Here is a 12082-nt window from a genome sequence, read left to right as displayed (position 1 = left end):
TTTCCCTGACTTTTCTTTTCCTTTTCATTTTATTAGGTTAATAAAACTTGGTTTTTGAGCATTTCGCCACCCCAGGAGGGCCGTGGGCCCCCCGTCCAATTCATCAAGTGCCTAATGAGCGGCCCCGGAGGTCCCGGCCCATCTATTCCAGAAGCTCTCTCTGCCTTGTAAAGGTGAGGCCCACGGGCTGCACTGTATATTTTGTCTGTTGGTTTCCCAAATTCTCCTGCCTGCTTGACTGTCACTTCTGGGGATTTATACGAGGCAGCGGCACCGCGGGCAGCCCCCCCTCTGCAGGAGGACCCCTCCTTTGCCTGCTTTTCACACACACCATACTCTCCGTGCCATAAAATAACGTTTCTGTAATAAAATGGAGTAGAAATGTGTCGATGCTAGCATTTTAGAACATTCCAGCTCCAGTGCTGTGGGAAATCCCTAGGTTTACATTAAGGAGGGAAGCTCTGTGAGAGTAGGGGCTAAAACAGTGTGGAAAAAAAAAAAGGCCCTTAGTAAGAAGACATAGTCTGGGCTTTAAATAAATGACACCAAGGAGGTGTGTGTGTGCGTGTGTGTATGTATGCAGCCCGCACACTGTTTTTACACATGTGTTCCCGCCGCCCCTGGTTTATTGTTTGTGTTTCAGAGAAAGACCAGTAGAAGAGTGTGTGGATGCTGCCTGCATTCTGGCCCAGAGTCTGGACTCTGTCCTCTTCTAGAACATTCTTCCTCTTCCTCCCCCTGTAGGCTCTCTTGCCTTCGCCAGCTTGTCAGGATGCTGCCAGCTCCGGGCATGGGGCTGTGTCTGCCCCAGCGTGGTGGAGAGCTGGAATCTGAGCACTCGAGCTTGGGGACAGGTCAGCTCGGGGAATGGAGACACGGCCATGGGAGGTACGAGGGCGGGGCGGCCCCGGGGCTGTGGGGGCCTCCAGCCACAGGGCCCCTGACTGTGCTCACTGCGTGGCCTTGTCAGTATTTGTGGTTAGCGTCCCCAGCTCCCCTGGTCTGGTTGAGCTTCTAGTAAACGCACGGCCTCTAATTGACTGCACTCTCGAGGGCGTTCATGATTGCTAATAAATTACTCCATCCGACTGTAACTTTCTTCCCTTCCTTGCAGCTGCCCACCTTGAGCCCACAAGAGGAAGGAGCACGGGGAGGAGGTTATGCTTGTGGGGGGTGCAGAACAAGGGAAAACAGAGAAGCCGGCTTGGACCATCTCTTGCGATGTGCCCTCTGCATTATCACACGCTGGCCCCGATGCCAGCTGACAGACCTCATCCAAACACTTGGCTGGGCTTTGGGGACTTCTTTTAACGCCTGGTACGTGGGCAGTGGTGAGGAGGTCTGTCCCTCTTCTGTGGTCTCTGTGCACTTGAGGAGGAGGGGTCTTGAGGGTCTCTGAGGTCAAGGGGAACATCCATGGGGAGACAGGCATCACTCAACACCTCCATTCTCCGACGTGGGGAAGACACAATTGTGTGGCTCTCAGCAGTGACCTCAGAGTGTCCACATGTCCCGGAACATGTGTCCTAGGTGTGTGCATCCTCCTGGTTCCTGGTGGCCATGTGTCAGTGGCTCAGAGTCCACACACGGAGGCCACAAGTGGCTGTTCTGATGGGGCTTAGAGGGAGTGGGCCCGGCTTATGCCTGCCCCGTAAAGCCTCTCAACCGAGGGCTGGCCTTTCTCAGTTTCCCGTTGCCTGTCGAGGGGCCTAGAGCTAGGCTCTGGTGCAAAATTTCCCACAAGCACCTGGCCCTTCTCCCCGCCTACCCTTCTTACTGTGCACTCCCTGGGCACTCGATGATCTGAAATCCACTTGGAAGGGTTTTTGTTTTGTTTTGTTTTCCTTCCTTGACACCTTGGAATGCAGTGGGCCGTCTCTTTCTGCTGAAGGATTTCCCATTACCCTGTAGGCTCGAAGGGGGACCCCAGGCCCAGGGCACGGAGGTAGCGTACGTGGTTCTCATCATGGGTTTAGTCCTGTCTTAACTGCCCCGGGGATGCTGCCCTATTTGCCCCCCTCTCTGTACCGGGTCCCCCCGACAGCAGCGCCCCGCCCCCTCAGGCCAGCCCACCTCCAGCCTCTCTGACTGAAAGGAACGTTCATGCCTGGGCCATCTGTTTGTTTAAACTCACCCCATGCCAGTCCATGTTAAATGCAACAGAATGGAGAAAAATGTCATTCTTTGTCGGCTTCTGATCAAAGAGAGGACTTAAAAAAAATTCAAGATGGATTTCTGAAGGACAATGTTGTACACATTCCCTGTGTTTCCGAGCTGCGGTGGTTAGTTGATTTTGGGGGGAAAAATCTTTTTCCCCCCTTTTGATCCCGGGGAGAAAACACTCAACACAAACACATCTTGGCACCACAAACACTGCAAGATGGGCCCTTGTCTGTAGCCTCCCCGGCTGGCTGGCTGGCGGGTAGAAGGTGCTGGCTTCTCATTTATCAACAACACGAGAGAATTTGGAATACGACTCACTGCAGCGTGCAGACCCTTTCCTCCTTCCGCGGGCATTCAGGGCGAGGTCGCTGTCGTCTGGGGTGACTCGGGACCCAGGATGCTCCCCCCGTGCCCAGAAACTGCCAGCCCGGCTGCCCCCTCCGTCTCCTTCACCCCCAGCCATTAAGAGTACCTTTCTCCCTCGCTCCTCCAGCCGTGGAGCAAATGCAAATAAAAAGCACTTAAAATGGTTAACATTTCCTGTCACTGAAGGCATTCGTTAGGGGCGGGGGTCGCTGAGTTTTCAGTGTATTTTCATAGGAAAACTCATTTCAGATCTGCGGCAGGAACTCGGACAACTCACACAGCGGGCCTCGGGGTTTGCCGGGAGCCCGAGCCCTGAGTCAGCCGGGTGACCCTTTATGTCATGTGGGTACAGGAGAGCAAATACCCGGCTTCACACTGAGGCCAACCTGGGGCCCAGCTCCGGTCACGGGAAAAAATAAAATAGGCTCCTGCCCACCCCCTCTCCCCTTGACGCATTTTCTTTTCCTTCATGGGAGAAACCCTCTCCCCCCAAATTTGGTAATTTATTTTGTTGTGTTTCTCTATTGATCGTTTAGCTAGTGAGTTTGCTGGCTTCCTGGATGCTCATTTCTGGTTCTGCACAAAAGAGCCACGTTTCCTTTTGGAACCGGGACCAGGAGACCGACAGCAGCAGACATTGGAAATCGTGAGTCCTCTTCCTCCAGCGCCTCTCTGCCCCTGTCCGTCCGTCCGTCCTGCCTCCCCTTTCTTTCTCTACCAGCACACTGTCTGTAGGGCTCCTCCGTGAACCCCTCTGGCAGCCGTCGGCACCACTCTGGCTTTTGGAAAAGGAACCTCTACAGTTTCTGCACAAACATCCATGGGGAGGGGAGGGGTGGGGAGGGTGCTTACCAGCGTGACTCCCTCCACTTCTCATTTGGAGGCTCCGAAAGATGGCGAAAGTACACAGAAGGAGGCTGGCTTATTTCAGGGCGAGCAGTGAGTCCCCGCTGAATTTACCTAATAAAATGAATTTTAAAATTTTCATTTTCTCATTTTGTTCCAGCAGAAAATGAGCTTGCCTTTATAATGTCCAGATCTTTCAAACTGAGTGAGAAATTAAGTTACAAAATGTAAATACTTTGGTATACATGCACGCGCGCGCACACACACACACATATATATATGAAATGAAGTAATCCCTGACGGTAACGCAATAGCAAGCCTGACTTTAGGCTCCTAGGACACTTAAAAAAATTTTTATGATGTGCAATAAAGAAAAGTAAGGTTCAGTAAAAATGTTTCTCTTTAAAAATGGATGCTTTGTGATACTTAATAAATTTAATTGTAATTTTCATTTAACATGAGTTGCTTATTTCTTAAAAATCTTCTGAACGTCTTTGTGAAATATTGGGAGGATTGTAAGAATGTTAATATTCTAGTCTACAATTTACTTCTTTTCACGAAACTATTCCAGGGAGTCAGGGCAGTTTTGAAAGGACACAGTTCTCCGATGAAAAGAATACCCTGCGCTTAATTACGAAGAGAAAGTAATTAATGCTCAAATTTCAAGGCAAATCCAGCGATCGGTTAGGAGCAGGGAGAATGAGAAAAGCAAGCCAGTTATTTGCCTAAGAAAATCCAGAAATTGACATCATTCGGATGGATAATCGGAATGTGATTATATTTTTAGGGAAGAGTTACACAAACTTCAAAAATGGTAGTTGTTTTGCTTAAGTGCCTGGAAAGGGGATTCAGAATAATATTTGGGTTATCCTAGTTTTTGCTCTCTCGTGTTCATGAAGCCTTGTCAGGTTAAAGAACCCCAGGGTGGGTGTGAGCACGTGTGTGTGTGTGTGTGTACCCCCTTTGCCCCCAGCCCGGGGGAGTGTGGGGAGGAAAAGGTGCGTGCCGACCACTGGGAAAATAAATCTTCACCCCAGAAATTCATAACTCATCTAAAACTCTTAGAAATTAAACATAGCAACGCTCTCACTCTCTTTAACCTTCTCTTTGGGGGTGACAGGGGAGGGCAAGGGGCTAGAGTGTTTTCAAAATTGCTGCAGACCAGAGGCATGTCAAAAGGCTGTGGCCACTTTCCTGCGCGTCTGCCTGGAGTATCCCGTCCTTGCCCTCCTGGCTATGAAACCACGGCACAGGGCGACTGAAACACATTTTTGAAGCTTTCTAATTGGATTGCCAGAGCAGAAACCTTGGCCTTCTGACGCGGCTCCCTTGCTGCCCGGCAGATGGCGCTGTGACTTCTGGAGTGGCCCGAGGGGGTGGGGGTGGGGAAGACACTGAGATTCAGCCCGAAATCCCATCAGGTCCCCCCATCAGGTCCCCCTTCACCTCCCCCGGAGTGCGTCCAGTCAGCTATAAACGTAAGAAGTAAAGAGTTTTTGAGGCCTCACTTGAAACACGCCGAGCTGTCAAAGTATTTAAAGTATTTAAGCCAAATGTTAATTAGCAAATGTGTCGCCCTCCTGGAATGGTCCGAGACGGCGCCCAGCTAGCGTTCAAAGAAGTATTTCCCAGAGATGTTTGAGATAAAAATGGAAGAAGCTTAGTAGCTATTTCAAGATCTGATCTATGGCCTGTTTATATTATACAGGAAAAAAGATACCCTTACGATACTCCCGTAATAATCACGCAGGGTGTACATGGCCATAGCACTGCGTGGAATTTTATGTGCAGACAAATGGCCAAGGAAAATCAGGCATGTGCAGATAGCGATGGGATCAGAGTCTCACCCTCTCAAAAACGGCTTTTCCATACGTGTGGGAATACGCGCCCTGGACCTTGGCTTTTATTCTGTCGGCACCTGCTAAACTGGAGCTGCCAGATTCTTAAGGCTTCTACCCGTCCTCTCCCAGGAGTGCTTTCAGGATGACGGTGTCCTCCTCCTCCACTGGGAAGACTGTCTATTTCAAAAGTAAACAAATATTTTTTGTCCCTGTCTTTTGCCAGGGAGAATCCCAAGATATGATGAGCACATCCTTCAATATATTTAATGTTAAAATTAAAATTGAGACAATTTTGGATGATTCCAATGTTTTTGCTCTTCACGGGACAACAGGATTCCTTAATTTGTTTTAGGTAATAATTTGCCACATTGTTTTTTTAATTTGAAAAAAAAAAAAAAAAGCATGCATGTTGAAACTACTTGAAATGCATACCAAGAGAAAGGTTTATTTCTTTTCCTAAAAATGATGTTATCGTTTGTTTTGGGGGAAGAAAAAGATGGTAAGGGAATTAATTTGACTCCAAATGTGAAATAATATTTAAGGACATAGATATGAGTACATGTAATATAGTAGAATGCCTTCATTGCGTCTAGTAGTGATAAAATATTGTTCTTTAAAAATTTAATCGAATGATGTGCTGGCTTTTTTTTTTTTTTTACCCGTATGTATTTACAAACTGCAAGTTACCTACTGTTCGTAAGTCTGCGTATTAACAAGATGATCGTGCAAGAAACCCAGCTGTTTAAATAAATTCTGTTCTGCTTTAAAGATTTTGCCCTTTGGGGGGAAAGTCATTTAAGTATTGAGTGGCAGTGACCAGCTAACAATAGTTAAAATGAAAATAAATCTTCCCGAAACTTAGTTCTAATTTTCTTGAGCAAGATACTAACCCATAAAAAATAAACATTGTTTATTGAGCCACATTTGTATCAAGTGAACCTTTGTAAACTGATACGGAGAAAATATGAACTTGTATGTCCCAAATACTTTGGTCTGTGAGCAGAACAGAGAGAGCTATTTGATATGTAGAAACTGAAGAAAATAACATTAGTGATTCTGGAGAGAGATCCTTTCAGATTTGTGCAGACCCAGGGCGGTGATCGTATTAGAATTAACACAAAAATTTTTGTGTCACTGGGCACCGTGGCTTAAGGGATAATTTAATGACACCAGATATTAATGCTGACTTACATTTCTGCTCCGGCCAACCTTCTTACCATCTTGTTTATTTCCAGAAATCACATTCGTGACAGTTCTAATAGGCCATTCAACAGCGAACATTTTCTCATTTAGCCGAAAATATTTCAGGTTTCAAAAACCCAGCAAGGAAAAGCGCTTTCAGACTTCATGTATATGAATAAGCTTGTTTGGGGCAAGACTTTTGTGGAAAATGAACTCAACCAGACTATTTGCCCAATTTCAGTCTAAAATATTTTTATGTTTCCATTTACCCACCGACCAGGCTGCTGGGACCTGAGTCGATGCAGGGGTGATTGTCTCTTCTCTTCTGGGCTTTTACTGTTTTAATTTTTACTTCTTAAATACTTTTTTTATACTTTAGTCTTTACTGTTTTATTTTGGTGAAAGGGTGGAAAGTGGCCCGGGTGCCACGTTTGCCTGTGGGTTTCCAGAGACGCAGAGGCCTGGGTGGCCAGCAGGGAGGACAGGCCGCACAAATCCCTGGCTAGGAGGAGGTGCGCCATTGCAGAGTCTGAGTCCTGTGTTTGTAAACTTTCCACTTTTTGTTTTTTGAGAAAGTCACGTCTGATCTCTGCCAGCAGAGGTGGGGAGGCGCATTTACTTCCCTCCTAACAGCTGAATGCAATCAGAGCTCTTAGAAGACACATTCAGCATCCAGTCTCGGACCGTGAATATGGATAGAGCCGTCAGTGGGGGGATAAAGCCCACAGGACACAATGCGTTTAGCTCCTCCTCCTTCCCTCCCGTGAAATTCTCTCAGAAGGAGATGGGGAATCGTGGGATTCCATTCAGGGGTCAGCGAACACGTTTAGGCTGCATGTCAGGAGAAAGAAGGCTGAGATCCTTTGTGCAAACAAGTGCCAGAAGCTCAAATCCCTGCCTGTCTCTCAGAAATGCTCTGAGTGTCTCTGAGCGGTTTGGGGAAACAAGCCTTGCGTGCCACCTTTCTCAGTGGCCCTGCCACGGCCGCCTCCAAGGTGCCCAGCAGGAGCCGTGCCAGGGCCCCAAAGTTCCACGCTGACATTCCCCTGGAGGGGGTCTGGGCACGCAGGCGCACCCCCAGGCTGCGGCTGGGCTTGCCCTGCCGGGGACAGAGCCACGTTCCCAATGGGAGCCCTCGGATCACCCGGCCTCGCGGCACCAGCACCTGTGGCCACGGACCCGGCCTGGACAGGGGCTCAGACAACAATGCCATGTTGCCGTTCTGTGATGGCTGTTCTCGCTGACCACCCCGGTGCCCCACCTTCTTGGAACCCTAATCTTGGACACTCAGCCACTTAACAAATTACTGTGTTTTCGTTTGCCGGTTGACTGTCTCCCCTGCCTAGAATCTAAGCATTGGGATTGTTGCAGACTTACGACAAGGGTGGGTGTTAATCCAGAGGTGGCCGTGTGCCAGGCATGGCCTGGGACAACTGGATACTGCCTGCCAGGGTAGGGACTGCTGTTCCCCTCGTCTGACGGTGGAGGAAACTGAGTCCCGGGGAGGCCGAGTGAGACCCTCGAGGCCTCACAGCTGCTGTGGACTCGAATCCAGGCCAGGGGATCACAGACCCCACGTCGTGCAGCAGGGCCTGAGCGCTGTGCTCAGTCGGTATTTGTCGAGGGAGGTGTCACTCCTGGAGCAGGAGATTGGGGCTCACGTGGGGCTGTGCCCTCACTCGCTGCTGACCGTGGGGGATTCCTTAAACTTCCTGAGCCTCGGTTTTCTCCTGCATAAAGTGGAGCTGACAATCTTCCTTTTCCAGGTTGTGAAGATTTGAGACTGTGAACGCAAAGGCGGGGCCCATAGAACGTGCTGGATAAAGGTCTCTGGGCCAGTCCCTGGAGCCCCGAAATAAACGGGCAGAGGGGGCTGCCTGGCATCGCGTCTTGGCCACCTACCAGCCGGACACCCCAGGTGAGTCTCCTGCACTTGCTGGATCTTGGTTTTCTCTCCTGTTCCTGCTTCAGAGGCTCACAGAACGAGGGAGAGTGGCGGCCACGGTCTTCCCGAAGGCATTCGCACACCCTGTGACCCTCCCACGCCAGTGCCTTGTGGTGGGAAGCGTGGCCCACAGACCAACGGTGTCGGCGCCGCCTGGGGGTTGGTTAGAAATGTGGAGTCTCAGGCCCCACCGAGACCTCCCACATCAGACTCCGGGTGTGTGTGCCCTGTCCCGGCCGCTGCAGAAGCACTGCTCTGGAGCACACGGGGGACGGAGGGGCAGGTGCCCCATAGCTGGCCCTCTGGGGGCCCTCGGCCCTCGGTTCCTCCCCTCTTCCCGTCCTTGTCCGTCCTGTGCTGCAGGGCCCTGAGCGGCTGCCTGCACAGCCTCCCGCGTCCCTGCTTTCGGCTTGTCTCGGGGGAGGCGGGAGCCACAGGGCATTCAGCCCATGGTGCTGCTTGCAGGGACAGGCCCTCGCCTGCCCTCCCGTCCCGCAGTCCGGGGATGCTCGCTGCTCCCTGTGCCTGCGTGTCCCCTGAGCCCCACTCTGGTGGGCCTTTTCCGTCTCCGCAGCAACCGGTTCCAGGTATTGGATTCGCTCGTTTGAAGTGCTCCGCGAAGTTTCTGCTTTTCTTGGTGGGATCTAGTACCAGCCACGTGGGGCAGGGGTCTTGAGGTCACAAGGTCCGGGCAGGGATTGCAGCTCTCCCACTGGCGTGTGCCATAGCCCTGGAAAAGTCAGCCTCCCCACCGCTCCTCCCCCTGCCCCCACCTGAGGCAGGTGAAATGCATCAAGGGTCCTCCGCTGAGGATTTGCAGCTCCTTCTACCGAGAGGCAGGTGGGTTTCCTCGCCCCTGGATCCAGGTCTTGCCGTCCGACTTGCTTCGGTCAGTGGGACGTTAGCAAACGTCACACAAGCAGAAGCTTGGAGACACACGTCCCTGTTTCCACCAGCACTCTCGCGGCCCTGCTGCCAGCATGAGATGTGGCTGTGCCGGCCTGAGGAAGGACGAAGAACGCGCAGCCCGCTCGCCCGGTCAGCGCCGTGGAGCTCCTGCACACGTAAGTCAGCCGAGCCAGTGTCGGCGGGGACGCCCAGCTGACTGCCCAGGCGCAGGGCGAGTAAATGCTGCGCTCGCGTGTCGCGAGGCTTCGTTGTGCAGCCTGCTGTGGGGAAAGCTGTTACCCACTTGCCAGTGTGACGAGCCGCTCGCGTGGTCTAAGATGGCCCTTGAGAACACGGTCGTGAGGCCAGGCCGACGGAGACTGGGATTCCGGCTCAGCCATTTCTGAATGGCCGTCCTTGGGGAAGTCGGTTTGTTTCTCTGGGCCGGCGTGTTGTCCTCTGTAGAGTGGGGATGACAGTAGGACCCACCTCAGGGGGCTTGTGGGAATTGAGGTGATATGTGTAAGGCACAGCAGGTAATAACTGTCGCCGTTGTTCTGAGCAGGATTAGTGATAATATTGTTACAAAAGCCAACAACCACGATCCAGCCTTCACTCTCCTCTCTCTGATCCCTGACACGTGCCCTTGAGGTTTCAGCCATGCTCACGACTGCCTGCTCCTCAAAGGCTCCATGCTGCCTCGTGCCTCAGTGCCTTTGCACATGCTGCTCCTGCCCCTGGGGTGCTGAGACTAGCGAGTCTCTTTTCTTCAAGACCCCACTTAAGTGCAGTGAAAAACTCAGGGTGGTTATCTGAATATTTCCCGTCTTTGTCCTGTCCTGTCCCGGCTGTCATATGCACGAGCATATTCTCAATTCTCAATTCTCAATTCTCAAGGGGTCCCCTTGAGTTAGCCAGATGCCCTCACTCATTCATCTAGCCGAGAAGCTACTGTGCACGGGGTGCTTGGACGGCTCTGGTCTCCGGCTGCGAACAGCATGTCTGTCGGGGCCCATAGTCCCCTGGGAAGGCAGACACGTGCGTGGGCAGCCACAGGCTTTGCAGGCAGGGTTTGATGGGGCCGGAGGTGCACAGAGTTTCAGGGAGGCTGTCCGGATGGGCATCTGAATGGAGGTGTGAGAGGTCAGCCTGATGTGGGTGCAGAGGAATCCGGGCCTCTGGGTGAGGGATCCTGGGAGGGGCACGGGGCTCTCCTGTGGGCCCCAGTGGGGAGGGGACTGTGAGGGCAGGTGTGGCCTGAGACCCGGGCGGAGGTCGGGGTGCAGGGGGCTGCTCTAGCTTCATGCCACTTGTCTCCAGCCGGGCAGGCGGGGTGTGGCCACCCTGGTTTGCAGATGCAGACGCTGAGGTCCCTCCTGGGAGGGGATCCCTGTCACTCACCACCCAGGGTGGGGGGAAAGCAGCTCTGGGCATCATATTTATGTCTCGGGAAACTGGGAGGCTGGTTTCACTGCAGGAACAGATAAGATAAAACAAACAAACAAAACACTTATTTCAGGGCATGGAGGGAGCCTGCCATTCCATGCCCCCAGGAAGCCAAGAACATAGCGACTGGATGGCGTGCCTTTCGACCGTCTCAGACGGGCCAGGGGGAGGCGGCTTCCATGGGGGCCACCTGGCTGCGTTCTGGTGTCCCCTTGTGCAGGAGTGGTGGGGCCGCAGCCCTTCACGCTCAGCGAGCGCGTCAGCTGGGACCACGTTGGCGGGCAGTGACGGGATCGGGCTGTCTGAGGCCCCGGGCGGCTGGAGGAGGGCAGTCTGAGCGGGGGCCCGGCTCCCCCGTCTTTGGGGCCCAGAGCCCGTGGGCTCTCGGTCACGAGATGTACCCCGCACCCGTGAGGCTCAGGGCCGCGCCAGCTAGAGGCGCGCTGTCCTGTCGTGGCGGAAGGGTTCTCTTGGGCAGCTCACCTCCGTCATCCTGGCTGCGACGCCGTCACCTGACCACTCTCGCTGCAAAGGAGTCTGGGAAACTGCATATTTTTAGTCGGGTCCACTGCCAAGCCAAATAACACCAGAATCCTGTCAACAAGGAGGGGTGGGGTGGCGAGCAGATGTGGTCAGGCAGCCAGCAGAGGGCTGGGAGCGCGGCGTGGGTCATCGGTGACTGCTACGGACGCCCTCCCAGTTCGAAGGTGAGGGACACGTTTCTCTTTGCAAAAACCCTTCTGGCGAGACGTTTATTTTCCTCGCATTCTGGAGATTTCACTCACGAAAAACAAAATGAATTAACATGTTTCTACCGGTTGGGAAAATACGGGGTTGGGTCTTGGCCAAGACTTCCCCTAAAGTGGGTGGCATCTTTTTGGACGGTTGTTCCACGGAGAAGGAAATGGGGGCACCGAGAGGTTGGGGGTTCACGCAGTGGTTGGTGACAGAGTGGGCTTCAAATGGCAAACCCCCGCCTGGCCCCACGGTCCCGGCCGCAGCCCCTGAGGGTGTCTCTGGGCCTGCACAAAGTCTGGGGCCTGCAGGGGCCTGGGGTTGGGGTCGTGCTGGGGATGAGGGCTCCCCCTTCTCAACCACACCCTGGGAGGTGCCACTGCCTCCCTGGTCCTGCTGTAGCCCCCACAACCCTCAGGCTCCTGGGTGACCCGGGGGTTTCTGCCAGCGGGCTCTCTGAGCTCAGAGCCTGGCCCTGGGAGTGAGCTCTCTCTGCTTCTGGCTGACAGCCTCCTCCTGACCTCGTTGCACACTGTGGGGCCAGAAAGGGCTCTGGGGTGGCAGCTGGTGGGACTGGGGTTCCTGGTGGGGAGCTCAGGAAGTCTGCTGGCCGCCTGTGTTCACACACCCTGAGACGCTGGGCACGGCGCTACTCCCCGCACCCCTCCTG

The 12082-nt window shown here is 53.1% G+C and overlaps 1 long non-coding RNA gene across 1 annotated transcript; it reads left to right on the top strand.

Annotated features, from left to right (window-relative positions):
* The first annotated feature begins 629 nt into the window (after window positions 1-629).
* LOC102958534 lies at window positions 630-3748 on the top strand. Its single transcript, XR_445119.3, has 3 exons — window positions 630-854; window positions 1115-1317; window positions 3066-3748. It is a non-coding gene; the product is annotated as an uncharacterized LOC102958534 (long non-coding RNA).
* The last annotated feature ends 8334 nt before the right edge of the window (window positions 3749-12082 follow it).

This window comes from Panthera tigris, chromosome E2, assembly GCF_018350195.1.
Source record: "Panthera tigris isolate Pti1 chromosome E2, P.tigris_Pti1_mat1.1, whole genome shotgun sequence".
In the NCBI taxonomy this organism is placed as follows: domain Eukaryota; kingdom Metazoa; phylum Chordata; class Mammalia; order Carnivora; family Felidae; genus Panthera; species Panthera tigris.
The sequence above is the reverse complement of the archived record's forward strand: the minus strand, read 5'-3'. Positions and strand labels throughout refer to the sequence as shown.